The following is a 14,509-nucleotide window of genomic DNA, read 5'->3' as shown; positions in this document are numbered from 1 at the left end:
AAAAAAAAGATCTCGGGACGCCTAGGTGGCTCAGTGGCTGAGCATCTGCTTTTGCCTCAGGGTATAATCCTAGGGTCCTGGGATCAAGTCCCACATATTGCTCCCTTCAGGGAGCCTGCTTCTCCCCTTGCCTATGTCTCTGCTTCTTTCTCTCTCTGTGTCTCTCATGAATAAATTAATAAATAATTTTTTAAAAAGAAATATTTCAAATAGCCAACCAAACTTTACACCTTAAAGAACTTTAAAAACCTGAGTAAACTAAACCCAAAATTAGCAGAAGGAAGGAAATAACAATTATGAAAGCTTTTCCTCTCATATCAGGAACAAGACAAGCGTGCCAACTTTCACCACTTACATTCAGCATAGTACAGGAAGTCCTAACCAGAGCAATTAAGCAAGAAAAAGAATAAAATTTGGCATCCAAATCAGAAAGTAAGAAATGAAATTGTCTAAATTTTTAGATAAACTAATACTAGAGTCCAAAAACTGTTTGTACTAATAAACAACTTGAGCAAAGGTAAAGGATATAAATCAATGTACAAAAATCAGCTGTGTTTTTATACATTAATTACAAAACATCTGAAAAAGAAATCAAGAAGACAATCCCATTTGCAATAGCATTGAAAATAGTAAAATACTTAGTAATAAAGTTAACTAGGAGATGAGAGATCTTTACAATGAACACTCTAAAATATTAACGAAAGAAATTAAGCCACAAACCATATTCATGGATTGGAAGAATCAATATTGTTAAAATGACCATGTTACACAAAGCAATTCTCAGGTTCAGTGCTACCCCCATCAAAATTCCCAAAACATTTCTGACAAAAATAGAAAAAAAAAAAAACCCAATTCTAAAATTTGCATGGGACCACGAATAGCCAAACAGTCTTGAGCAAGAATAACAAAGTTGGAAGCATCATACTTTTTGATTTCAAACTACATTGTAAAACAATAGCAATAAAAACAGTATTATATTAGCACAGAAACACAGAGACCAACGGAACAGACTAGGGAGCCCGCACAAATCCATGCATATATAGCCCTACCGTTCAACAGAGGTGCCAAGAATCCATAGTGGGGTAAGCAGAATCGACAAAAATGGTGCTGAGAAATTTGGATATCCACATGCAAAAGAATGGAATCGGATTCTTACCTTACACCATATGCAAAAATCAACTGAACATGGATTAAAGACTTAAACGCAAAACCACAGACTGTAAAACTACCATAAGAAAGTATAGAGGGAAAGCTCAGCAATGACTTGTGGGATAGGATAGAAAAGACAATTTCTGTTCATTTCTCTTGTGAATTTACCTACTTTCTAGTTGCTTTGTATGCTTGGTTTGGTAATTTTTTTACTAAAACTAGAAATTTTGAGTACGATAAGGTGGTGATTCTGGAACTGACATTTCCCAGTCCTTGGGGTTTGTTTTCATAGTTTGCTGCATGTTGTAGGTGTGTAGTTAGTCACTTTCTGAACTATTTTCACAAAGTTTGCGGGTTTTGTCATGTGGAAACTTTGAAGTCCCTATTTCTTTAGTTTGTGGTCCAAAATAAGAAAGGAAGGAAGATGGAGAGGGGAAGGGGTGCTCCTCTGGTCTTTACGGATCCGCTCTGCTTTCAGGCATGTCTGTAACACTTGGCCAGACCACTCACAGCTCTGATGGTAGCCTTCATTTCCTTCTCCTGCTGAGCCTACAATCAGCCAGAGGTGAAAGCTTGAGGTTTGCTTCTTAAGTCTTTCCTGAACATGTATTGTGACCTTAAAATTCATTTGTCTTTCTAAATCCCTCTAAATCCCTCTGTGTGTGCAAAGACAGATTTCCAAAGAAAATCATTTCCCAAAGAAACTCTCCCCAGCTTTCCGCCCCAGGCTCCCAGTACATCTAGTGTTGTCCTCCACTTGAGGACCAAACTCATTTCCCAAAGAAACTCTCCCCAGCTTTCCATCCCAGGCTCCCAGTACATCTAGTGTTGTCCTCCACTTGATGCTCTCACCTCAAGCAACAGCAGGGTGTTGGTGTACCTTGCAATAGTTTCACAGAATGCCCTCTGCACAGCCACAGCTCTGCCTAAAAGGGTTCTTTCGTTTTGTCTATTAATTTTGTTTTAAATTCCAATTAGTTAACGCACAGTGTTATATTAGTTTCAGATGTACAGTATAGTGATTCAGCCTTCCGTACATCACCCAATGCTGATCACAACAATTGCCCTCCTTAATGCCCATCACTGATTTGACCCATCCCCTCACCTACCTCCCTGAGCTACAGAGTATAATGCTAAATTAAATAAGTCAGGGAGAAAATTCTGTCTCAACAAAAACAAAACAAAACAAAACAAAAACCAAAAAACAGAGACAGGGCCTTCAATCAGTCCTTCATATAGGCTGCAAATAGGTCAAAGCAGATGGACAAGTTTTTGCAGGATCAGAGCTGTTCGGCTCTCTCTGGACCTTGGACTAGGGTTCAGCCCTGGGAGCAGAGATTACAGTCTGCCTGTTCACTGCCTTGCCAGTGAGGGGGAAGGGACAAGGATGAATGAAAATGCTATAAAGACTTTCTATCGTTTTCAAGTTAGTGTTTTCTTGATTCAGTGTTTGTTCAGTGGCTCTAAACCTTTGGCTATTTTGTAGACTTTGGAAAGTTTATTCTGACAACTCTGACATTTTTCAGTGTTTCTGTGCAGTTGGAAACTCTTGGAACTACCTAATAGACCATTTTCATGGACATGATTCCCCCTTTCCTCTTCTTAATCATGTATCTCTATTGCTGTCTTATTTATTTACGAATTTTCAAGTTGGAGATTTCTTCTGCTAATGATTTTTGCTCATCCTTATTTTAAAAAGTGGAAAAATAAAAAACATCAATACACGATGCCCACGTGCAGGCTTTAGTGTTAAAGCATCATCTGATTGTATCATTATGTTAGCGACCTCCAGATGTATGTTTAGTTCTTTCATCTTTACCTGGTCCATTCACAAGAGGAAAAATTTTCTGGTCATCTGAGACGGTAGACTTAGCTACTGTCATATTGAGGGATGTGTAAAATAAGGGTGTTGAAGGGCTTCCACATTCAGTAAGGTCGTGTAACTAAATCCTCTCGCACCTGAATGCACATGGGACCTCCCATTACAGAGCCCTCTCCGTTTCCTTGATCAGGGAATGGGTGCTTCAGTTACCTAGTATAGGGGAATCATTAGTCCTCCAGATATTAGCCTAATATTTACCTTCATTTTCACAAGTACAGTAGTCATTTGGAAGTTCTTCACTGCTGACTAAAGAGTTTCTTTGTAGGACTTCTCATTAACCCCTATTCTTGCGTCTGATTTTAAGAACTGGTCTCTAGGTTTTAAACTTTATAAATTTCTAGGATAAATAGTAGAAATAAAAAAAATTTCTCTAGGTACTTTGTCATATTTATATTTTAATGAATGGTCTTGAATATTGCAAATCTTGAACATCATCATACAAGTTTACTTAAAAAAAACATTTAATTCAGTAATACCTTAATCATTTTGTTGAATGTAATGTACTACAGAGGTCAAAGCTAGACCAGGCCCTAATCATAGAAAGCATTTGACACAGCAATTAAAGCCTTCCAAAGGGAATGAATAATGTCAAACACCTTACCCACTGGAAGTTTAGTTGATTGTTACTCAACATTTTGTCAATTAATTCCTTTATTTTCATTCCCATGTCATATTGCTTATAGGCTGAATCTTTAGTTCTTCTTTTATTAATCCACTCTTTCATGTAAAACCATCAAGTTGATTTGTAGGAAAACAAAATACTTAAAGGCATTGGGATATTAGATTACTGAGTTGTATTCCAACTGTATTATTATTACATTCTATCATTTTTTAAATTATGCAAAATTGCTACTTCATCATCAAAATTGCAAAGTTCTTTCATTATCGCTCTTATAGTAATGTTTGAAAATCCTTTTTAAGATGGGTATTCTTCTTATCGTTCATTCTTAAAAATTGTTTTTTAAGATTAGATTCTTGAAATAAATTTACTTAAAAGATCAGTGAAATGGAAAATTGGAGTGACTCATTCAAGCAAAGAGTACCTGAGTGTTTGTGTTACTCTTGGTGACAAAATGAAAAACTAATACAAATAAATGGTGCTAAAATCAACAAAAAGTAAAACATCAAACAGAGTAGAAGACTGAGATCAAAGGAATAAACAGATCATTGAAATGTTGTAAATCAGTGACTACCATGATCTCAAGTAGCAATGATGCTAACCCTAAAATTGTAGACCTACAATATAGGGAGGCATAAGAGGGATGGTTAAAAGGTAATTATTTGTGTTCTGTAGCAAGCTAAAGACACATTAGAGACTTAGATAAGACTTCTCAATGACACATCTCCAGGTTTCTGATAAAGACACTAAATGATGCCTCCTCTGTGTGCAACTCAGGACTTTACTTTTCTCTGTCCAAGCTTTTCTCCAGACTTGGCTTTACCGTTGGTTTTCCCTTTCCCCCCATTGCTCAGCCTTTATTTTTGTTTTGATTGTATGATTTCCCACTTTGGCAGGGTGACATTGACACAGAACCTACTTCTTAGCCAAATTTCTGGCAGGCCTATAACTGGTTCCTCATTAGTCTGGTCATGCAAAGCCTGGTTCACTGGGCTTTAATCTTAGAAAATTATAACTAAGAGGTTAACAATAGAATGTAAGCTCAGAAGCCAAGCTCTTCAAAATGGGGAAGTCAAAGTCTTAAAGTAGAGACCTGATAAGGATGGGTAGTTATTTCCCCTCAACCCAGTTTTAAGTCTGAACTGGAATGCTGATACAGTGAGCTTTGTTTTTTTTTTTTTTTTTTTTTTTTTTTTTTTTTTTACAGTGAGCTTTGGAACCATTCCAGGTCAGCAGTAATGACGGAGTCATCAAATATTGAGAGCGGGTGGAGAGAGAGATGCTGGCATTGAAGGATTCTGGTTCACAACCCTTTAAAAATATGTCAGAATCAGGTTTCCCAGAAATTCCATGCAGACTGATAAAAGGATCAGCTAGCAGGTGGGGAGATACAAATAAAAGGTTCTATGCTATCTTTCATATTTAATGTTTGTTTGATTGCTCTAAAGCACATAAGAAATCAGGCCACCATTTTCTAAATGTAATATACCAGCAAAGAGTTCTTACAATTGCATGTAGATTTGATAGCCAAGAGAGTATCAGGAAAAAAGATTACTTCAAACCCTCTCCATTATCTACATAATATTTATTTCCACTGTTTTTATTTGAAAAACTTTGTCCAATCCAGTTGTAACTGAAATGCAGTTAAAATTGATGTTCCATGTTATTGTCAAGAAACCAGTACCTCAGGAATAGCTTTATTTTCATGTCTCTACACTGAACTTCAAATGCATGTGTCTGTGCATGGGGTATAGTTAGGGGGCTGAGCACTTAGGCTCTGGAGTCTGACATCTGAGGCTCATTCTGCATTTCCTAATATTACTAGATCTATCATCTCACCCAAGTTCATTTTCTCCATATTTCAGATGCCAGATTTGTTAAATGTGTCTAAAGATTTACCTAATTCACAAAATGCAAGGAGATGATGAAAGGTTGAGTCACCAACCTTAAAAAGGTTTTCCGTGTGATGTGTCCAAATGCCCAAGCATCACCAGGCTCTTTCTGGCTTTGTTAATACAGAAACATTAATACTATTACATATTAATTTTTTTTACAGTTCCCACTCCAGTGTAACACATATAAAGGACTGCCTCACTAAGAGTTCACATTAAAAGGGATCCATTCCAAACTTAGCATCAGGAGACCAAAGTCTTCTGAACAAACACTGAAGTGGGGAATCCTATTACAGTGCCTGCAGAAATGCCTGCTCAATTCTCTTAACTCACCCGTTATACCAAGGTCCTTATGCTTCCACAATAAACACTCTCCTTTTACTTCATTCTGTTGTTCTGGTGCATTAAAAGGCTGATACCTTTATGGTTGAGTGTCTTGATTTTTTTCAGGGTTTTAGTGGCATCATGGGGATTAACAATCCATTTATGGAAAATTCATAGTACTCTCTACTGAATACTAGCATTTAACTCCAAATTTTTATTCTGTAATATGTTTTTTAAGTCCCTGACAACTTCAAATTTGAGCCCTGAGTGAACTTACTAATGGCTCAAGGCAATCTTAAAGAATACATAGTAGTTCCATCCTATGTAAATATCATTTATTCTAAATCTTCATATTTTCATTACATTTCAAATGCTCTCTGCTCCTTAATGTTCTAGTGTTATGGAACAAAACAAAACCTCTTAATCTCTTATCATGAGAGTGAGAAATGTATTTTGTAAAAGGTTTTGTGTGTGTAACCAGACTCTTGGTCTTATTAGAAGCAGCATAGAAGTGAGGCTTTCATAACCTCTTAATGTTGTTCACTTACAGTACTATTGTGTCATTTTCACTGAGTCCATAGGCAACATTTCAGTGCTTTACAGTAAGACAGTTATATTGAGCTGTCTGACTGGAAATGGCAACAGAAACAGCATGAGCTTTCCTCTTTTCCTCTGTAAGAAGCAACTACATTTTAGCATCTGCTATTATTTGCCTAAGATACATCACAAGGAGTAAGATTCAACATGGAATGCTTTAGTGTCATATGTTTTAATACATACCATATTTTATTTTAGACTTTAAACAAACTTAATTAAAAGTGATGTGGGTTTCCATTCCAAGGTAGAATTTAGCTATGGTATGATTACAGTCTTCAGAAGAAGAACAAAAAAGATCATCAGTGCTATGACCTCTTTTTGTATTTGAAAATTCCTAAGTCTAAGGAGAAATTTTTGTGATCACCCTTCGTTGCTTTATTAGCCTTTTCTTGTCGTTCTTCCCTATAGTTCTTATCAAGGATTAGCCATAACTAAGTCAAAGAAGAAATGAAATCTTTATAGAAGCACTTTGACAAGGAGGAAATTGGGGACTTAGAGAAGCATCTTCACCACCATAAGCAAGAAGTAAAACCTTTATGACAGTCCCAGAGGAAGGGCTGAGTCCAGTATTATTAATTGGTTTTCTAATAGTCATGGCCCCCAACTTCTCCTTTGCTTACAGAACCTTGATATTTAGAAAAATGCAATGTTTTTAACCATAGAAGAGGTGTCATAGTTTGGTCTGTTCAGATCAAGCTAGTCTCATTTTAATTTCTGTATTCAGAGACTCCGTGGCAAGTGCTGTCAGTAACAGTTACTCACTTGGAGATGTTTTTTGTTTTGTTCATAGCAGTGCTCTGGCCTGTATTGCTGTGTTCCCAGCAGTCTTGGTTCTCTGGTTCTGGCTTCCAATCACTGGATCATACCTCAGGTGAGTCTTCCCACATTCAGTAGTTAGCATTAATATCCTCATTTGTCCCCAGTTTTGTGACTGCAGCCAAACTGTAGCTAGCTTCACGTCTAAATTCAGCTAACTGGCTTCAGGAATCCCTGGGGTTCATATTAGAACTCCTCTAGTTTTTCCTGTGATTTTGTAAGCATCTAATTCTTGTATTAATTCCTTTTATTCTTAAAATATTTTTATTTAAAAGATTTTTATTTCCTATACTGAACACAATGGATACAGCCACACTCTTGTTTTTGCAGGTAAGGCTGGCCATGTGACTCAGTATTTGCAAGGGTTATTGAAATTTTGTTGAATGAAATTTTGTTGAAAGGTGGTTTTCTGATTAAAGATATAAGGGTATAAAAGTAAGCAGTTTAGCTATTCTTCTCCTTCTTCTCTTTCTCTTTCTCTCCCTCCCTTTGATCTTAGTGTTGGAGCCGCTGTCTTGAAACCATGTAATTTCTATGTGGTTGAGGACCAGAGGCTACAATAATAGGCATAGTAGAGAAAGATGGAAAAATCCTGGGTCCTTGATGATATTATTAGGCTGCTGAAGAAGATCTGGATTGCGTACTGACTTTGTGCGTTGTTAGGCTTTCTGTGTTACATACTAGAAAAATAATTTCCAATTGGCCAGATAGTATTACCTACTGACTTCTTCATGGTGATAGATTCATGGTAAAGGAAATCTGAATTTCCCTATGGAGCAGGTACTGTCAGTGCCCCACCCATGTTCTCAGACTCTCCAGTTCCATTGTAGTCTAGCCAACTTTGCAAGGCCAGGATTAGTATCTCTATGCTTGAGAACTTCTCCTGGAATTTCAGAAGTCCTCTTCCCACTCCTAGAGCAAGGAGGAAATGCCAAGGAATTAATGCCTTCTCAGATATCCCCCAACTAGTGACTCTCAGAACTTGCCATATATATATTCTAATTTCCTGGTCCCTTGGGGCAGGAAAATTCTGAGGCATGTATTTTTTACATGTTTCCCAGATTTGCACAGCTCACCTTATTAGCTTGATAACTGATCGTTTTTTACTTGTCTCATATATCCCTGAAGTATAGGCTGTACCTCCTAAATCAAATAGTTGCTCTTGATTGCTTCTCTCCTATTATTCTTCAAGAATCAAAGCTAAGATACCTAAATTAAAATCAAATTATATATACTAGACCCCAATCAAATAAAAGAGGCTTTGCTGTTTTACTCAGTGGTCAGTGAAGAGGCCTTATGAAAGCCATCTCTGATTTAATTTATGACTATGGCTTTTCCAAGACTTAGGCTCTTTGATTTTGGATATATTATTTCAGTTATAACTGTGTCTTAACTATTCCCATCATCTAAGTCCTGATGGGTACCAGTCTATCAGCTTTATAACTGGCTGTCATCAGGACAATCTGTGATTAATCCACTGACCTGACTCTACTACTGCTTCTAAAGACAACTTAACTGTAATTCATTTAGAAGACTATTTTCCCATTTGTTAAATGACTAACTGAAAATAGAATTTTGAGTTCTCCTTAATCCACTATTTACTATTTCCAAGAGCTCAAAACCACATGACTGTTTATATTAGGCAATACGGATAGATTGTGTTATGGAGTTTTTTAAAAAAAGTCTCTGTTGACATGAAAATGCTTTGTTCCTTTGCTAAAAGTACTAGAAATTCTGTAGCTGAGGTTTTCTGAGGTAACAGGCCATTGTAACTGAATTAAAATATTTTACTACCAAGGGAGAACAAATAAATAATGAGCTAGCTGATGCATCACTGAGGATGTGCTCATTTAAATTATTACCCACCCTTGTCACCTATCATATAGAAATGAGTCTAAGGTTACATCTTAATGAGAGGGAGGAAGAAAAAAAACTGATAAATGATATGTCACTCGAGTCAATTATTATGTATCACAGAGCACATTGGGAAGAATGCAGGGCTCTGAGAGGAAGATCATAAAATGCTGGTCAAGCAAAAGCTGTCTACCGGGCACCTCCGCCAGAGGGTTACCCTGTGTACTAGATTACATGAAAAATAAAATAAATTGAAAAACTAAGGAAACAAAATAATAAGCCAGAGTTAAACTTTGCCTTAACTCCCCATTTCCACTTCACAGCACTTATGAATTATGAGATCAGCATAAAACATTTTGCTTTTACAAGAAAAGCTATTTTATTCTGACAGAAAGGCCTTAGGTAAAAAGCAAATTTAAAAATCCAATTTAGAAAGGAAAAAATGCAGGAAACTGTATTATTTTACTTTGGTGGAAACTGTTTCAGATACAGCTAAGTGAGTTGTCTCACATGAATCTTTTATCAACACAAGACCCGTGAAGCCAGTTAGCTTATGATAGGAGTTTTTTCATAAGACAATTTTTTTTGGTAGATTTTAGTTGATGACAAACATGTTTATTTATCTACTAGGAAAATTTCCGAGGAGCTCCCCTTCAGGGAGAGGAGGGGATACTATGTTTTAGGAAGTAATTTTCCTGGGAGAAATTATCTTTCAATTCCCTATTAACTGAGTAGTGCCAGGGATATGTTCTATACAACTTTCTGTCAGAAAAATTATAAAGGAAAAAAAAGAGTTCACCAAATTGTAAGATTATTGAGAATACAGATCTTAATTTAGTCATCTGAAGATCCCCACTGCCCATAACAATACTTTGTAATTATTAGGTTGTGAATAAGTATTCATTGAACAAATTAATTCTAGCTAAGTTTTGGCTATGTTCTCCAACAATTGATAATCTAGCTGATTTAGGGAGGCATACTGCTATAAACTGGCCAAAAGTACTATGTGTATAATCAAGCCGTGGGTTCTTTTGGTAACTATTGATAGTTGTCAGCAGTTTGAAATAAATAAAAGTAATTCCTGAGCTATAATAAAAGCAAATCTCAGAACAAATTTGACCACAGATGCCAACATGTATTATCGATCAAATATATGATGTATTTTAAAAGTTTGAAGTTTATAAGAAAATAACTTGCAGGAAAAATGTTCTTGAGGTCGTTTATGACGATATTCCATTGTTAGATCATACTACACTTACTTAAAGCCGTTAAGAAATCCCTGGATCAGTAGTGGAAAAGAAATATTCAAGAATCAATAAGATTCTTATTGAATCTAAGATGTCATGCTTAAAGGTACAGATGAAGGATGCAGTGTTTGCTATACTCCTATCCCTGTTCATGTAAAGTCTGGGATTATTCCTAAAATATTTTGGTCAATCTACACGTCTTGAAGATCCCCAGTGAGATTTCATATCTAATGACTACTTTGTTAATGGACAGAATTCTCCAGTTGAGTCATAATTATAACATAGCGTGCTAATGAGCTAACTTTGATAATGATGACCAGAAGAAGAGGTAACTGAAGCGTATATAGTAGCTGTTGGAGGGATGTAGCGTTTGTTCTCTGCTGAATTTGTGATGAGGACAAATAAATGCTCCTAGAGTGGGGTTTTCATACACATGTATGGTGGCAGATTGTCTATACTGAAATATTTCAAATAAATGCAGTTTCATATCCTATATGACATGAGTGGAGATCAGTAAAAATAACACATATTGAATGCTTCCTGTGTGTGGAGGGAGGATTCTAAATATTTCACGAGTCATCTAAAATAATCCCACAGCAACACTATTATTTCATTGTCCAAAAGAGAAAATTGAGGTTCTGAGAGGTTGGGTTGGTTTCTAAGGTAAGAAGCTGGCAGGTAGCAATTTATAATCAGCTCGAAAGTCCACACCCTTAACCACAATGCAGTACTGGCTCTCACAACACTGAGTACAGAATGCTAGAACTAAGATCTAGATTGTACCTGCTTCTGGGACCTTAGCACCTTACCTGATCGGCCATGCAGAAGGACTGGACAGGAGTGCTGTTTTTCATGAATTCAAGATCTGCTAAGTAGGGAAATTGAGTCAGTTACAGGAAAACTGAGATTACTTATACAGTAGGTACTTTATCGTGTGTCTATATTCTGTCTTTATCATTTATTTAAATTTGTAACAGGAGAGCAATTATCTTCACCAAAAAATCAGACTTGACCCTGATTCCCAAGGATCTATATAGTTGATAGGACATTTGGATACATACCATGATCAACGTTGAACCTCCAGGCTCATATTACATTGGTGAGTTTCAAGGGGTATGGATGACTTTAGAGATGGTGGAATGTGATTATGTGGTGGAGAGAGCTCAGCAGATGAGAAAAATATAATCTAAAAATAGTCACTTCAGGAGAACAGTGTGCCTTGTAAAAAAACTTTTATTGAAGCATAATTGCCGTACGTTATATTAGTTTCAGGTGTACAATATACGAATTCGACAATTCTATACATTACTCAGAGCTCACCACTATTAGGTTAGTCACTGCCATACAGTGTTTTTACAATATGATCAACTATATTCCCTGTGCTGTACTTTTCATCTATGTGACTTAATTATTTTATAAGTAAAAGTTTTCTGTTTGCTCACTTTCCCATCTACCTCCCATCTGGCAAATAAAAGTTTGTTCTCTGTCTCTGTTTTTTTGTTTTTTGTTTTTTTTTAGATTCTACATATAAGTGAAATCATGTGGTATTTGTAGTTCTGCATCTGACTTTACTTAATACAATATCCTCTAGGTCCATTTATGTTGTCAAAAGTAGCAAGAGCTCATTCTTTGGCTAAGCAGTATCCGTGTGTGTGCGCCACATTTTCTTTATCCATTCTTCTATTGATGGATACTTGATTTGCTTCTCTACCTTGGCTACAGTAAATAAAGCCACAATAAAAGGATACATGTATCTTTTTTAATTAGTGTTTTTGTTTTCTTTGCCTAAATACCAATATTGGAACTACTGGGTCATACGGTCTTTATATTTTTATTTTTTGGAGGAAATCTCCATATTATTTACCATAGTGTTACACCAGTTTATATTCCCACCAACAGTGCACAAATGTACCCTTTTCTCCACCTTCTGATCAGTATTTGTTATTTCTTGTCTTTTGATACTAGTTATTCTTATTGATTTAAGATGATATCTCTTTGTGGTTTTGATTTGCGTTCCCCACTGGATGGTTAGTACTATTGAGTATCTCTGCATGTGCCTGTTGGCCATCTCTGTGTTGTCTTCAGAAAAATGTCTGTTTGGGTCCTTGACCCACTTTTTAATCAAATTGTATTTTTTAGTATAGAGTTGTAAGTTTTTGTATGCATTTTGGATATTAACCCCTATCAGATATGTCATTTTGCAAATATCTGCTTCCATTCAGTAGGTTGTCCATTTGTTGTGCTGGTTTCCTTCTCTATGCAAAATCTTTTCATTTTGATGTAGTCCCTATTGTGATTTTTTGCTTTAGTTTCCCTTGTCTAAGGAGACAAATCCATAAATATGTTGCTAAGGCTGAGGTCCAAGGGATAACTGCCTCTGTTTTCTTTTAGAAGTTTTATGGTTTTAGGTGTCACATTTAGGTCTTTAATCCATTTTGAGTTTATTTTTATGTTTGGTATAAGAGCAAGGTCCAGTTTCATTCTTTTGCACGTAGCTGTCTAGGTTTCCCAACACCATTTTTTCAAGAGCCTGTCTTTACTCCCATTGCATGTTACTTCCCTTTATTGTATATTGACTACCTGGGTGTGGGTTGATTTCTGGGCTCTCTATCCTATCCATTGATCTATGTATGTATTTTTGGGACAGCACCAAATTCTTTTGGTTACTATACATTTGTAATATATCTTGAAATCTGGGATCATGATACCTCTAGCTTCGTTTTTCTTTGTCTTCGGCTATCAGAGGTCTTCTCTGGTTCCATAGAATTGTATATTCTAGCTTTGTAAAAAAAATGCTTTTGGTATTTTGATAGGGATTTCATTGAATTTGTAGAATTCTTTGAGTAGCATAGGTGTTTTAACAATATTAATTCTTCCAGTAGCGAGTATGTTTTATTTTTCCATGTGTTTATGTCATTTTCATTTCTTTCATTAATATCTTATAGTTTTCAAAGCACAGGTCATTTTTTTTTTCATTTTGGCATGATTATAAATGGGATAGTTAATTTCTCTTTCTCATACTTTGTTATTAGTGTGTAGAAACATAGCAGACTCCATTATATTAAGACTTTTATATCATTCAACTTCACTGAATTCACTTATGAATTACAGTGCCTTTGTTGGAAGCTTGATGGTTCTTTTTATATGGTATCATATCATCTGCAAATAATGACAGTTTTTCTTCTTCCTTATCAGGTTAGAAGCCTTTTATTTATTTATTTATTTATTTATTTATTTTTTGTCTGATTCTTGCAGCTAGGACTTCCAGGAGTGTGCTGAATTAATTTCAGAGTGAGCATCCTTGTCTTGTGTCTGTTCTTAGAGGAAAAGCTTTCAGTTTTTCATCATTATGTTGTTCGCTATGGATTTTTCTTATACGGCCTAAATTACATTGAGATTTATTCACTCTAAACCCAGTTTGTTGATACATTTTGTCATAAACAAATGTATTTTGTCAAATGTTACTTCTGTATTTGTTGAGATGATCACATGTGTTTTATCCTTTTTCTTGTTAATGTAACATCACACTGATTGATTTTTGAATATCAAACCCCGCTTGCCCCATGGAATAAATTCCACTTGATTGTAGTGAATTTTTTCAGTGTATTGTTAAATTTGCTTTGCTACTATTTTATTGATGATTTTTGTGTCTATGTTCATCAAAGATAATGGTTATAGTTTCTGGTTTTGATTTTTTTGTTTTGTTTTTTTTTGTATTTGGTTTTGATATCAGAGTGGCCTCATAAAATGAATTTGGAAGTTGCCCCTCCTCTTTTATTTTTTGCAATAGTGTGAAAAGAATAGGTATTAATTCCTCATTACATATTTGGTAGAATTCACCTGTGAAGCCTTCTGGTTCTAGATTTTTATTGTTGGTGGTTTTTTTTATTACTACATCACTTTTGTTACTGATAATTGGTCTGCTCAAATTTCCATTTCTTTCTGATTGAGTTTTGGAAGACTGTATGTTGCTAGGAAATTATTTGTTTCTTCTGGGTTGTCCAATTTGTGGGCATGTAATTTTTTATAATATTCTCATAAATATTGGCATTTCTTTGTATTTCTCCTTTATTTCTGATTTTATTTCTTTGCATACACTATTTTTCTTGATAAGTCTGGCTAAAGGCTT

The sequence above is a fragment of the Canis aureus genome, chromosome 5 (assembly GCF_053574225.1).
Source record: "Canis aureus isolate CA01 chromosome 5, VMU_Caureus_v.1.0, whole genome shotgun sequence".
Lineage (NCBI taxonomy): Eukaryota > Metazoa > Chordata > Mammalia > Carnivora > Canidae > Canis > Canis aureus.
The sequence above is the reverse complement of the archived record's forward strand: the minus strand, read 5'-3'. Positions refer to the sequence as shown.